The following is a 16,146-nucleotide window of genomic DNA, read 5'->3' as shown; positions in this document are numbered from 1 at the left end:
AAGAAGATGGCTGTTCAGAGCGTTGGCCCTATAAAGGCAAGTGATTTTATCACCAAAATGGGGGTTACAGATGATGTTGAGGCATACTTGCACACCTTTGAAGCCACAGCCACTAGGGAAGGATGGCCCAAGGCACAGTGGGTTGGACTGTTAGCCCCATTTATAATGGGAGAATCGTTGAATGCTGTCCGAGACCTACGCCCTGACAAGACTACGAACTATGATGCTCTGAAAACTGAGATCCTCAGCAGACATGGGCTCACCAAGTTTGGTATGGCTCAACGCTTCCACAGCTGGACCTTCCAAGCAGACCAGGCTCCCCATGCGCAGATGCACGAACTTTCCAGAATTGCGAGGAGATGGCTGGAACCTGAGAAAACCACAGCGGCTGCAGTAGTGGAGGCCATTGTCATGGATCACTACATTCGAGCCCTGCCATATGAGGCGAAGCGCTTCATCAGCCAACAAGCCCTAACCACAGCTGAACTGATGGTTGAAGCTGTGGAAAAGTACCAGGCCACAACAGAAATGCTCCATGCCTCCAAGAAGGACCCCAGGACTGTGCCCCCACTGCTGACAGGGGGAGGCCACCCCAAAAAACCCAAGGGGTCCAGCCCAGCCACAACAGGACCTGGCTATGCTCCAGGGGGAGCCAGAAGCCAGCCGGGTCCGGTTAGGATTCCCCATGATGGTGACACCCGACAATGCTTCCGGTGTGGGGGCAGGGGACACATGTCTTGGCAGTGTGGGAAACCAGTGGACGAGCCTATGCCCACTGCAGGATCCTCCAGCTCACCATCCACCCAGCTCTTTGCATCACTCATCGGGGCTGCAGACGGGCCCCCAGGTCGACCCACCCCCACCTGCCCAGTGACTGTGAATTGCCGTGATGTCGAGGCATTGTTAGATTCGGGTAGTCAGGTCACCTTGGTGCGTAAGGACCTGGTGGATCCATCGTGTCTGACCACTGACAAAGTTCTCCCAGTTTCCTGCATCCATGGGGACACCAAAGAGTACCCCACCGCTGAACTAAAAATGACCACCACCAGGGGGACTATATACACGAGGGTGGGAGTGGTTGATTCTCTCCCTGTCCCTGTTCTGATTGGGTGAGACTGCCCAACCTTCCACCTGCTGTGGAGAGAGACCCAGCAGAGGCCAGCCTGGGTACCCCGCAGTCAGAGAGGTAAGACTCATCCTGCAACCACACCAGTGCAACCTGCACAACCCCACATCCCTGCTTTTGCCCTGGCAGGGATGACAGGTACCCAGGCTGACACAGAGACTGGTCCGGAGACTGGAGAAGGGAATGTGACCCCGGAAAGCTCTCCGAGCTCCGATGAGGAAGATGCCCCAGGCATCGAGGAGCTTCCCCCTCTCACAGGCCAGTATGGTACTGCCCAGTTGCAGGATCCCACACTTGCAAATGTCTTAAGAAATGTGCAAGTGCTAGAGGTTGTGCTGTTAGGGGGTAGAGCAAGCCCTACATACCCCCATTTCACAATTATACGGGGCCTACTGTATCAGGTGGTGAAGAAAGATGACAAAGTGCATGAACAGCTCCTTGTACCACAGTCCCACCGGGCAACTGTGCTCAATCTGGCACACACACATCCACTGGGGCCCACCTAGGTGTAGAGAAGACAAAAGAAAGGATCTTACAGTGTTTCTTCTGGCCGGGAGTGCACAAGGAAATGGAGAATTACTGTTGTAGTTGCCCAGAATGCCAGAAGGTGGCGCCTAAACCCCCATACCGTAACCCGCTCATCCCCTTACCAATTATCAAAACTCCTTTTGAGAGGATTGGACTGGATATAGTTCGGCCTTTGCCAAAAAGCTCCAGGGGGCATCAGTACATTCTGGTCATCCTAGACTATGCGACCTGGTACCCTGAGGTCATCCCCCTGTGGAAGGCTACCTCCAAACAGGTAGCCAAGGAGCTGTTCCTCCTCTCCACCAGTCTGGGGATTCCAAAGGAAATATTGACGGACCAAGGCACTCCATTCATGTCCTGGGTGATAAAAGAACTGTGTGCCCTGCTGAAAATCAAACAGTTGCGAACATCTGTCTACCACCCCCAGACAGACGGGTTGGTCGAACGGTTTAACAGGACTCTGAAGTCCATGCTGAGGAAAGCAACTGAAGAGGATGGGCGGAATTGGGACCAGCTGCTGCCATACCTGCTGTTTGCAGTAAGAGAGGTACCCCAATCTTCTACTGGCTTTTCGCCTTTTGAACTATTGCTTTCTTACAGACCCAGAGGGCTGCTGGACATTGCCAAGGAGGCTTGGGAGGAGCAACCCTGCAGACAGTGGACCCTGATCGAGCATGTCGGGGCCATGAAGGAGAGAATGAGGGCCGTCTACCCGATAGTGCGTGAACACATGGAGACTGCTCAACAGCAACAGCAGGCCTCCTACAACCGACCTGCCCAGCCGAGAGAGTTTAAGCCGGGGGACAGAGTGCTGGTCCTGGTGCCGACCGTGGAATGTAAGTTCCTGGCAACCTGGCAAGGACCGTATGAGGTCATCGAGCGGGTAGAAGTGAATTATAAGGTGAGACAGCCTGATAAAAGAAAACCTGAGCAAATATATCATGTTAACCTCTTGAAAAAATGGCACACCAGGGAGGCGTTGTTCAGTTGTTTGCCCCTGATAGAGTCCAAAGAACCCGCCAGAGAGGAGGTTCAGGTGGGGCCAGGCCTATCCCCACACCAGTGGCAGATGACACTAGAGCTGGTGGACCGCAACCGAGACATCTTCTCCTCACTCCCTGGGCACACAGAGGTGGTCTAACACGAGATCCGCACCGTCCCAGGCCGAACAGTGACCCAGCATCCCTATCGTGTGCCGGAGGCTCGCAAGGTGGCTATCCAGGAGGAGGTGAGAAAAATGCTAGAGCTGGGAGTCATCGAAGAGTCCAAAAGTGCCTGGGCAACCCCCATCATCCTAGTTCCCAAACCAGACGGGTCGGTGAGATTCTGCAATGATTATCACAAATTGAATGAAGTGTCAGTTTGATTCATACCCTATGCCCCGTGTTGACGACTTAGTAGACTCCTTAGGACAGAGGTCACCAACCCGTCGATCGCGATCGACTGGTCGATCTCGGAGGCTTTCCCAGTCGATCTTGGGGGAGGAGGAAAGAAATTGGAAGATTATACAGAAATACACTGCAGTATATCTGATTGGCGTTCATATTACATGTCTTCCGATAGGCCCACTACAGCTTTCCCCCTCTGTGTCGCAGGGTTCTTTTTTTCAACTCCTGCTGCTTACGTCTTACGTCTCTGAGCGTCGTCACCATGGTGATAGCCTCGCAATACAGTTCAGGGTTCTCCACGAGGAGTTTTAGAGGTGCAGGCCGCCCCCCTTTCTGTGATTCCCGCCCCCGTTTAATTTCTGCTGCCCCTTTACAAAAGGAAGCATGATATTGCCTATAAAACCGTGAGGATATAACCTGGCTGTCAGTGTTACTGTAGCTCTTGAAGTGTTTCCGCGGAGTGGTGGATCGGACTCGAGCCTGGCATGAACTGCTCCGACGCGCTATAATGACACCAATCTATCACCAGCCAATCAGGAGACTTAATCAAACGCATCCCCCGCCCACTTGTGTCCGCATCTGAGACGTTGAATTTTCACAGAAGGAGGGAAGAAGTTGACTGAGGTAAGACTGTGTGATAAATTAACGAACGAATAAGAGAGGAATTTCAACATATAGGGCTCAAGTTTGTTACCGTTAAATAAGCATTGCTTGTACAGTAATGTTATGTTGTTACAACGTTGACCCACTTTTAATGTGCCGAGTCCCGACTGTAGCCGCTAACATGCTAATTAGCTTGCTGTCAAGTTTTTCCTTTGTCGAGCTTTAAGCATAAGGTCATGGATGTTCCTACTGCTTGTTCCTGCTGTAATATGATGCGTGATATGAACCTAACTATAAGGCACTCACTGACCTTGTTCAGTCACAGCCATCACATTGACTTGAGTTGCGTGATGAACTGTAACCTCTGTAGCATGACAGCAGTCATTGGTAGTAGTATCACTGCAAGTTCATATTTGTCTTTATTGTGTATGTATGGTTAAAGAAAATCAGTTCATGTTGAACTGAAGTTGTCATTTTGTCACTTAAGTTACAATTTGTGATATATCTGTGATATATTTGTGTTGTAATTTCAGTTGACAATTTCCATTTTATGTTGCTGTGAAATTAATTAATTTAGTGTTACAATACAAACAAGACAGTGCAACTGATGTTAACAGTTCAGCTTTCTCATTACAATATTATTAGTTGATATTAATAATCTGAGTCATTGGTGGTTCATTCATTCTGCTCACTACAGATATAGGCCTATATATTTTTTGTGTATAGTTAATTTCCATTGTATGTTGTACTGAAATTAAGTCATTTAGTCAGCTCTCACAAGAAATTAAAAAGTTGGACCAGGGTCTTAAATCTTATTCAGTTAAAATTAGGCTAAATAAAAAGCCTCAACTTGAAACAGTCTAGTCTGGATTTCTTTTTCTGTCAACGCTTCAAGGGGTAGATCTTGCTTGCCATCTAGGCAGAGGTTAGGGATCTCGGGCATAAAAAGGTTGGTGACCACTGCCTTAGGACATGCCTGGTTCCTCACCACTCTGGACCTTACAAAAGGATACTGGCAGGTGCCCCTGACCCCGGCGTCAAAGGAGAAGATGGCCTTTGCCACCCCAGAGGGTCTCTACCAGTACACCCGGCTCCCATTTGGTCTGCATGGAGCGCCGGCCACGTTCCAGCGCTTAATGGATCGGGTCCTGGCTCCCCACAAGAGGTATGCAGCTGCATTTTTAGATGATGTGGTCATTCAAAGTCCGGATCAGGACAGTCATTTACCCCGTGTACAAGCTGCGCTTGACTCCCTCAGGGATGCAGGTCTGACGGCAAACCCGAAAAAATGCAGACTGGCCTTCAGTGAAACCAATTACCTGGGGTACACCGTTGACCGAGGACTAGTTGTTTTATCATAATGTTATTGATTTTGTCACATTTTGTTTCACTACCTTTTATAAGTTATGACCCTGGATGATGATATCTTAAAACATGCAGGTGGTGTTGAATGTAATTCTCTAACTCACATAATGCATAGTAATGTATCAGATGATGATGAGGATCACCAAATTGAACTTATAAAACATTCACCTTATTATGACTATGATGCATTTAAGGATTTAACTGATAAAAAGAAAGATGTATTTGCAATACTTAGCACTAATATTCAATCAATTAATGCAAAATTTAATGAATTCAATCTGTTTTATAGAATCCTTACAAGTAACTGATTTTCACTTCAGTGTTATATGCATACAAGAAAGCTGGCTGTCTGCAAAATCTGATAAATCACAATTACAGTTAAAAAAAACTATGTAATGTTGGATCAACCCAAATCCTGTAGCCAGTATGGTGGTCTCGTTACTTATATACACAGTGACTTTGGCTATGAAATTTTGATGAAATTAGATTATTTCTCTATGTGGGAAGGGCAGGTTATCAAAGTAAGTAACAAAGGTTCTAAGAAAAAACCAATAATCATTGTTAATATTTATAGGCCCCCAAGAGAAATAATTGCAGATTATTCCAGTTTTACTGTACTTCTGAACTTTCAACTATACTAAACCAATTAGACAAAAACAGTAATATAATACTGGTTGGTGACTACAACATTGACCTACTTAAAGTTAACTCAAAAAAATCACATTAGTGACTACTTTGATATGCTGACAAGCTACAGTTACTACCCAAAAATCACTCTTCCAACACGTTTCTCAAACATGGTAGCCTTATAGATAATTTCTTCTGTAAACTATCTGAAGAAACAATTAGCACTAGTTCTGGTATATTATTGACTAAATTTTCAGATCATCAACCATATTTAACTTTTCTAGACAATTACCTTATCACTAAACAAAGATCAAAATATGTAAGCCTATCACTGCAAAACACTGAGACCATCAACAGATTTAAAGATGAAATTGCATCTCTTCTGCAAAAGCATAACATTAACACAGACAATAATGCTGATCCAAATGAGACATATTTACTACTACACGATGTCATACAACAAGCTAAGAAAAAGCATCTTCCTACGAAAATAGTCAAATTCAACAAGTACAAACACAAAAAATCAGCATGGATGACTGAAGGCATTTTAAGATCAATAAAATACAGAGATAAATTATATAGAATAAAAAAAATCAACAGACCCTGAATCTCAAGAGTACATTAAAGCTAAAACTAATTTAGATACTTACAATAACATCATTAGGAAACTTATCCGCATCTGTCAGTGTAAACATTACAACCAGCTTTTTGACAAGTATAAGTCAGATATTAAAAAAAACATGGAAAGCAATAAATAATATTCTCAATAGGACAAGTAAAAAAGATTTTCCAATCTATTTCAGAGATAATGACAAAATTATAACTGACAAATTAACTATTGCTGAAAAATTTAATGACTTTTTTTTTATTAATATTGGAGGAAATTTAGCAAAAGGCCTAACATCATCCAATCCACTTGACTTTAAAAAATACTTAAAAATTAATGTTCATTGTAAACTTTCTTTTCACACTGTTTCTCAGAATGACATTGAAAAAATTATAGATAAGCTAGCACCTAAAACCAGTTATGGATTCGATGAAATATCTACAAAGCTATTATAAAGTATTAAATCTGTACTATTGTCACCAATTTTAACTATAGTTAATCAAATGATAACCACTGGTATTTTTCCAAATCTGCTAAAAATAGCCAAAGTCACCCCTGTCTATAAAAAAGATGATGAAACACAGTTCTCAAACTACCGCCCCATTTCATTACTTCCTGCCATGTCAAAAATATTTGAAAAAATTATATACAATCAACTTTATGACTAGTTTCATGTTAACAAATTATTTATAAATTCTCAATATGGCTTCCGATCTAATCACTCAACAGAATTTGCAGCTCTTGAACTAACTGATCGACTTATCTATGAACTTGATAATAATAATATACCACTTAGTGGTTTTTTTTTTTTTTAGACCTTTCTAAAGCGTTTGACACCCTAGATCATACTATACTTAAAATTAAACTAAGTCATTATGGAATACAAGGTCTATCACTCTTGAAAAACTATTTATCTAATCGGAAGCAATATGTATCATTTGAAGATCATAATTCGTCTCATCAATCTTTAAACACAGGTGTTCCCCAAGGATCCATTCTTGGCCCTCTACTTTTTATTATTTACATGAATGATATAACAGCAAGTAGTAAGCTTTTCTCATTCATAATATATGCAGATGACACAACCTTACAAACAACTGTCAAAATAGATTTAAATAATAAACAAATTACAAACATCTCCACAGTAAATGATGAATTACAAAAAGTAAACAACTAGTTGCTGTTGAATAAGTTATCATTGAATGTTAATAAATCTAAATTCATTGTATTTCATACACCACAAAAATCAGTTGGGCACATTGATCTCCAAATAAATAATATTTCTATTGAAAGAGTCAGTACATTTAATTTTCTTGGCTTAACAATAAATGAAAACCTCAATTGGAAAGATCATGTTGACAAAATTGCAAACAAAATTTCTAAAACTTTAGGCATACTAAACAGACTAAAAAAATATTCTACCCCTTGATGCAAAAATAAAGATTTACAATTCTCTTGTGTTATCACATCTAAACTTTGGTATCTTACTTTGGGGATTTAATTGTGAATGGATTTTTAAAATTCAGAAGAAAATTATTAGTCATTTCATGTGCTAAATATAATTGTCATACAGAACCCTTGTTTAAGAACCTCCATTTGTTGAAGCTTGAAGATATTTTCTATCTACAGAAACTTAAATTCTATTTCAAATATCATGAAGGCACTCTTCCCAGCTATTTTCAATCTCTACCTTTTTAATATTGTAACTCCAATTCATAATACACGCTCATCAAGTCAAATTTATCAACCAAGAACTAAACACAAATTTGTTGAAAAATGTGTTAGATATGATCTACCTCAAATTATTAAATCCACACCAAAAATCATTCTAGAAAAGGTTCATACACATAGCCTTCAAGGGTTCTCTTTATATGTTAAACGCCATATCATTCAGAACCAGGGCTTTGAACCAGAATTTTTTTCCTATTGGTTCGTTCCGAACAGAAACGGAATTTTAACGTTTCCGGTTTTGGGTTCCACCATTAAATAGACGTTCCCGAACCGGTTAGAACAAAAAAATTTCGTTCCCGGAACGGTTAATTGCGTTCCCTGTCAGCGGTTTAACAAATGGCTATAAAGTTATGTCTCTGTCTCATCCAGCTTAAGCCAAATGTAGGCTAATTCTATTACAACCTTCATTAAATAAGACAAGAAATAATTCAAAACAATTATTATTTCAAATGTTGGTGATTTGGATTCTCAGTATGTCTTCCCATCTACACAAACAGAAAAAGTGCCAAAAATGAAAGATAATTCATTTAGTGTGTTACCAAAGGTTAGTCAGGCCCTATAGAGGGCTACCGCATGATGTCACCGCGCCGCGAGATTTTGTTAGGCGCCATATTGGAAGACCAAGTACACATCTATGCAAGTACATACATACATAAAACAAACTACACCTGAAATGTAGCCAGGGCCGGTTCTGCCCTAATCTGGACCCAGGTGCAACATCGCGCAACCCCCCCCCCAAAAAAAAAAAAAAACACCAGTCTAAATCAGGACAACCATCACATAACTATAACTATAAACATTTTATATCAACTATTTTAACTAAATGGGCTATAATAAATAAGCCTGCAGGCAGCCACGGCGGGCTGCCTCAGAAAAGTAACCATTCAATGACACAACTGAAAGCCTGCAGCCACGGCGGGCTGCCTTAAAAAGTAACCATTTGTCCTACCTTAAAACTCGTTTTGCATTTTCTGCCTCCTTTTTTGTATTTTCAACCCTCCGTTTATTTTCTTTCCTTTTCTGAAAACCCAATTTGTGTCCAGACATTTTGTTCTGCTACCAACGAACTAACTCGTCAGGTCTCGTCTCTCGAGCCCGCGATGATTCCCGTGGGAAGGGCAACAATTGATACATTTTTACAAACAGCCGATAGAGATCTTGCATGTGACGTCACAGCCGATCCAGATTGTGACAGACGCCATCTTGTAGGTCAAACGCCATATTCCGCCTTCTACTTCTGCTTTTACTTCTACCTTTTCTTCTGGAAAACCCTACTATATACAATTCTACTACAACGGCTGCGGCTACAAGCTCTCCCTACCTGTGCACGTTTTTTATGGTTTTTGTGTGCATTTTTGCGTGTTGTTCGTCTGTACCGGACTTCAATATCCACTACAACCATATGGACTTACTGGACATTGGTTTCCAGCAGAAAATGACGGTTTGTAGCGATTTCCATCGCATGCACAACATTCCGGATGAGAAAAAAAAAAACATTCCGGACGAGATGGCGAGACCAGCGGGGTCTCCGTGGATTGTTATCAGAAGCAAAGCGAAGGAGGCAGCGCCGGGAGCAGAAGCAAAAGCGAGGCTACAGGCAGAGCCGGCCTGTTGACTAAGCTCAGAAAACAGCTACTCAAACCTCCACTGCCAAACCTCTACCTCTCCAACGCCAGATCCATGTAAACAAGACGGACGATTTGGAATTACAACTGGAATTACCTTATTCTATAATCGGCTGGTCAGTGCTATACTCAATACTTACTTACACATCCAGTGAGGATAATTTTCTTGTTTACAAGATGCCACATCTGAGTCGCTGACAAATCCTGAATTTCTGTAAAGAAAACTGTCCAGAGATTTATAAGCACGCAGTGCTTCACCACTGAACAGCGAGGGAAAGTTAATGAGGTAATCATACACGTCCGTATTCCGCTGGCAGTTCAAAATCCAGTTGTGAAAACTACGTCCGGTAAGCCATAAGGGTCACAAATCTGTAGATCGTTTATTTTAGACATATATCTAGTTATCTGTTCATTAGAAAAATGAGCCGTGTAGTCCGTCGGTTGAAATTGATCCATTCTGCACACGAGTGCAGCAGTATTCAGCAGTGTTTTTGACCGACATGATGGCGGTTGTGTACTTTCCGGTCACGTGACTGCAAGATCTCTATAGGGAGGTTGCATCGTTCAGGCTCTTCTTTGCTCAGACACTCAGTAATGGAGACGTGATAGTAGTCCACCTTCCCGCTCTCTCCATTCAGTCAGCGAACGTCACACAGGAAGTGAACCCCAGCGGGTCATAGAAACTTGCACAGGAGAAGAATGGCTTTTTTATTTGTAGGCTACGGAAACTTTGAGGAACGAAATAAAAATCGGTATTAACCGGTTACCATTATTTTTAATAAGCGTTTCTGTTCCGGAACATAAAAAATAATAAAGTTTCTGGTTTCGTTTCTGTTCCATGTGAAATAGAAAAAGTTCCCGGTTTTCGTTTTCGTTCCTTGAACCAGTTCAAAGCCCTGTTCAGAACTATAGTGTGAGCTGTAATGTTGTGAATTGTTATATATGTTCCAGATAGATGTTCTTCATATATATAAAATAATATTGTTTATACACCACTGACTGCATGCCTATTACTATGTATAATGCTTAAGTATGTTATATATGCAAGATTGTTCAAAAGTGACATTGCTACGTGTAAATTTATTAAGATAAGTCAAATGTGAATTTTATCACAATACCTAAACATCATATTATGAAAATCTAAAAAAAAAGTCAACTACGAATATTTTATGTTCCTGCAGGGAGCCTATGGTGGCCTGCATGATAGCGGTTTTATTTTCATTACCTTAATGTAGGTCCCCTGGATCTTTCATATTTCCTATTTCAAGTATTTTTGCTTTTTTTATGCTTTATGTATGTTTGTTGAAGATCCAAATAAATGAGTTCTGAGTTCTAGTCAAGCCCCAGGAGCCGAAGCTGCGGGCCATACAGGACTGGCCGAAACCCCTCACCAAGAAGCAGGTGAGGTCGTTCTTGGGCCTAGCCGGCTACTACCGGCGTTTTATTGCCGATTTTGCCTCCATTGCTGCACCCCTGACAGATCTGACAACTAAACGGCACTCAAGGATGGTGAAGTGGAATCCCGCGGTGGAGGCAGCCTTCATCAACCTGAAGCAGGCCCTCTGTTCCAGTCCGGGTCTGGTGGCACCAGACTTCAAGCGGGAGTTCGTGGTGCAGACAGACGCTTCAGCGGTGGGGCTGGGGGCTGTACTCGCGCAAGTACATGAAGGTGAGGAACATCCCATCCTATATCTAAGCCGAAAACTACTCCCTAGAGAGAAGAACTATTCAACGGTTGAAAAAGAGTGTCTCGCCATTACCTGGGCGCTGGAATCCCTGCGATATTACCATCTGGGCCGGCGTTTCATGGTGATCTCTGACCACACCCCTCTGCAGTGGATGGCCAAGAACTAGGAGACAAACAGTAGGGTTACCAGATGATTTTTAAGCTTGCAAGTATTTAACTTCTCTGTTGTTCACAGGGCTGGCAGGTGCCATGACAATGCGGACGCCCTGTCCCGGCGAGATGTCTTCTTCGCAACCTTCAGCCCGACAAGGACGTCAGTCCTGGGGGGGGGGGGTGATATCCCGAGAGGCTGCGTCATCGAGGGGCGCTATGTCACACGCAGATGGCTCCAACTTCTGGCAGCTATAACTCCATCTGGTGGTGGAGTTGGGAACTTCACCCTCAGCACCCAACACAACAACACACCTGTGGCCAATGAGGGCCTAATGAGTAAGAGGGCTTTGTGAGAGCTCAAAACTCCCAGTGTGAATGTGGAGGAGAGAAGAGCGAGGTTCATGGACTCTCCTGCAGAGTGGATCCTGCTGGGCAGAGTATTCATCGAACTGCTTATCTGGAATTCTTACCTGAGGGATTTTTGCACTGAAATACTTCCCTGTGTTACAAACGCCTGCTACTGGGCTGCCACCGGGCTGAAGACTACAGGGATTGTTGACTGGACTCAAAGTAAGGCAGAAGATTTTGTTTGTTGTGTGAGAAGGATACTGGACTGAAGGAAACCTGCCTATAATTTTGTTGTTCTAAAGCCAGAGACATTGTTTGAGTTTGACTTTTGGGAATCCATCTTCGTTTGAACATTGGACTTTGAGACACCTTTTCTGTTTAATTTCCTGGCATAACATTAAAAATCTTGATTTATTTTAACCTTTGTGTCCTTGCACTGATTGAAGGGTCCTGCTGAGAGCCAGCCAGCCTCTCGTGATATCACAACATTCACAGTATGTCATCGATTTAACTAAAGTTTGAAGCTGACCACATGGACAAAGAAAAAAGCCTTCTGGAGGAAAGCTGTATGGTCAGATGAGACAAAGATTGAGTTGTTTGGCCACAATGACCACCATGTACAGAGAGACACTGTACCAGCTGGTGGTGGTGGTAGGATCATCAGGCTCTGGGGCTGTTTTGCTGCCAGTGGAACTGGTTCATTGCACAAAGTGGATGGAATAATGAAGGAGGAGGACGACCTCAGAATTCTTCAGCAGAAACCATCAGAAACTTGAACACAACTTGGGACTTGAGAGTTACAACAGGATAATGAACCAAAACATGCATCAGAGCTGGTTGTGGAGGATAAAGCAGGCTAACATTAAGCTTAAAACAAGTCCTGACTTCAACCCTACTGAAAATATATGGACTGTGCTTATAAGCTGAATCCATGCCAAAAAAAAAAATTAGTTGAACGCTACCAATTCTGCCATGAAGAGTTGTGAAATATTCAGCCAGAATCTTGTTCGTGGTAAACAAATATGGTTGGTCAAGGTGAATCTTGTGATGAGATATTTTACCCAAATATTAAGTGTACTGTATGTATATTTATGACCCTGTATGTATAATTTTGCCCATGTGTTGATTACAGAAAACCCAAAGAAAATTAAAACTTGTGCACCATATTCTAGTGTTTTTATTTTATTTTTTTAGTTAAAGATGGATGCTGTCCATTCTGTCACAGAAAAAGAACAGGTCAAAGAAATTACCGAAAGCCCAAATATTGCCATGACATTCATATCCAAGATGACATTCATGTCAGTGTATGTAAACTTCTGACCACAACTGTACTTCCACAAAATACTTTTTATTGTACAGAAACAATGCGAGTGAGAGTGATTTCCTGGTAAAACACTGAGGTTTGATTTGCTTCCATTAGTTTTTAAAGTTGGGTCCCTTTTTGGGAGACCTGGACTGCCCCAAAACAAAATTCTGGCTCCTACTAAAATCATTGTAAAAGGACTTTGTTTGAAACACAGACTTCTGATTGGCTGCTCCAATATTGGAATTCTCATCTCATCTCATCATCTCTATCCGCTTCATCCTGTTCTCCAGGATCGCAGGCAAGCTGGAGCCTATCCCAGCTGACTATGGGCAAAAGGCAGGGTACACCCTGGACAAGTCGCCAGGTCATCACAGGGCTGACACATAGACACAGACAACTATTCACACCTACGGTCAATTTAGAGTCACCAGTTAACCTAACCTGCATGTCTTTGGACTGTGGGGGAAACCGGAGCACCCGGAGGAAACCCACGTGGACAACATGCAAACTCCGCGCAGAAAGGCCCTCGTTGGCTACAAGGCTCGAACCCGGACCTTCTTGCTGTGAGGCGACAGCGCTAACCACTACACCACCATGCCGCCCTGGCTAAAACATATTTCCCACTATTTTTCAAAAGAAAACAGACATACTAGCACCTCCCCTACCCCAGCCCTGCAGAAATGTGAACCAATTCCCCCAAAACCCACTCCCCGCAGTCGTGTCTGTCCTCATGTTTCTTCTCTCCCTTCTGTGTCTGTGCCACCATTAACACTGTATCTCACTCCACAGGTGGACTCATCCATGCCCACCATGACCAGGAGGAAGCCCAGGCAGGTCTGTCGACATGGAGGGAAGGCAGGGAATCAGCCATTCTGCAAGGAGGCAGGGCTACTGATTCACGTTCCTGACACACCACAGGCTTCCCCTGATCGAGCAGGAGCATACAGAATCGTTGTGAGTATTCAAGAGGTACACATCAGGCTTTGGTGGATACTGGTTGTAATCAGACCTCCATGCATCAAAGCCTGATTCAGTGTGGGGCACTGGGAAATGCACAATTGGTGAAGGTCAGATGTGTGAATGGTGACATTCACAGATATCCACTAATGCTCATCACTATTCACTTCTAGGGAGAAAAACATTGTGTGGAGGCAGCGGTTCATCCAAGCCTCGCCCACCCACTTATCCTGGGAACAGATTGGCCAGGGTTTAAAACATTAATGAAACAGTTGGTAGTGGGTGGGTCCTGCAGTAGTACCTCACGGGGGAATCCTTCCGCACTGCTACCTGGGGAGGTGTTCCAAGGACCATCCACATCAGTTCTGCAGCATGATAACATGGAGGGGTGGAAAGCTCTCCTCTCTCTCTGGAGAATCCCTTCGGGGATTTCCCATTGGAGCAAACGTGTGACGAGTCTCTGAGATATGCAAATCTAAAAAATTATAACAGGCAAAGAATATCTCACACACTTTTTTTAAAATCATTTATTTTTTTTCCCAAAACAAGAAAACAATTAAAAATTGTGTGGCAATTTTCCATTTTTCATAAACCAGTCTGTGACGTACTGCACTGTATAATAGGGCATTTTTAAATATTATTTTCTTTATTACAGTATTAAAATAAAATATACTTGCAACATTACTAGTCAATTTCTGTTAAATATAAAATAAGTTTAATATTCATTTGAACAACTTGGCCAGCCTCCCTTGCAAAAAAACGTGGGTTTTTTTTCTTTATTTCACTGGGGATCACCTGGTTTTTAAAGGAGAAATTAACTGCAAAACAAAATGAGCTTTAAGAGCCTTTGATAAAGTTGAGGATCCAAGAGCTGAGCTTCACGTCCACATGCACTAACCACTAACGCTCGCATTCATTAATCTTTTAGTAAAACATGCTCAGAAGGGGGAGTGAGTCTTAATACCTTTTTTTGACGCCTGATTTTGGACAAATGAGTGGAGAAATGAAAGGTGAAAGACAATAACCATCTAACACAGTGCCTCCCAGTGGAAACAAATCAGCATGGCCACCTGTGAAGGAAGATAAATGGATAGAGAGAAAGAAATCACCATAATCCATTGGGTTGATGATGAATTTTAAGGGTCTTATCTGTTTGCTGTATTTTCCCGACTATAAGTTAAAAGAAAAAACTAACATGTTGAACATGGAGATTCCCATTTGGCTAAAAGTTGTTGATTTGTCTCCACCAGGACAGCTGCTATTGTTTAAGCATGATTGTTGAAATATGTGATTTCAGTTTCTGTATTTGTTTAGAAAAATCATCATAATAAGACTCAGCATAAGCCTGATGCAAATATGATAATGTACTATAGCAACAACAAGGTGAAAAACACCACAACATGTAGTCTGGAAAATATGCTGGGTTTTTTTGTTTGTTTGTTTTGCTTTGTTTGTTTGTTGTTGTTGTTGTTATTATCTTTTTCTATTTGGAATGGGGTTTTATGTTTCCAGGCCACACTGCTGCTGATCTGCAACAAATACAGAAGTACAAGGACAATCACATCTTAATCTTCACTGCAGTCACTCTGACTGTAAAGCATGCACTGGAGATTTCTCTTCATTGAATTGAATAGAAATCATTAAAAATGGCCAATCGGGCTTTTGTTTTGATCTTTTTTAGGAGCAGCCTTGAAGAAAATATTTCTTAAATTTGCAACCATGCAAAAAAAAAAAGAAAGAAAAAAGAAAAGAAAAATTCTTCTCATGACTTTAATACAGTACATCACTGGTAATAGCATCATATCATACCAGAGCACAAAAGAGTTCTCTTTTTAGATTTGTTTTCAAATCTTTATCAAAACAGGAACTTTTGATAATTAATTGTTTTAACTGGCTTGATTGTGGAAGTGCAATCGGGCTTTGGAGACGTCATTCTCAACTTCTCTCTTTCTTTTTCTCTTATTAGACCACTCATGGCTTTTTTGTCTGTCGTCTTCTTCTTGTTTTTTTTTTTGTGGACATCCCAAACTCTGTATGGCGAACACTGAGGTCTTTTTGTATACGAAACCAAACATTCAAATAAATGTTACTGTCA

The 16,146-nt window shown here is 42.2% G+C and overlaps 1 protein-coding gene across 1 annotated transcript in view; it reads left to right on the top strand.

Annotated features, from left to right (window-relative positions):
• The window catches only part of LOC132900376 (NACHT, LRR and PYD domains-containing protein 12-like), a 296,795-nt gene that overhangs the window by 104,863 nt on the left and 175,786 nt on the right, over nt 1-16,146 (top strand). The window lies entirely within an intron of this gene.

This window comes from Neoarius graeffei, chromosome 16 (genome assembly GCF_027579695.1).
Source record: "Neoarius graeffei isolate fNeoGra1 chromosome 16, fNeoGra1.pri, whole genome shotgun sequence".
NCBI lineage: Eukaryota > Metazoa > Chordata > Actinopteri > Siluriformes > Ariidae > Neoarius > Neoarius graeffei.
This window is presented reverse-complemented; position numbering and strand designations above follow the sequence as displayed.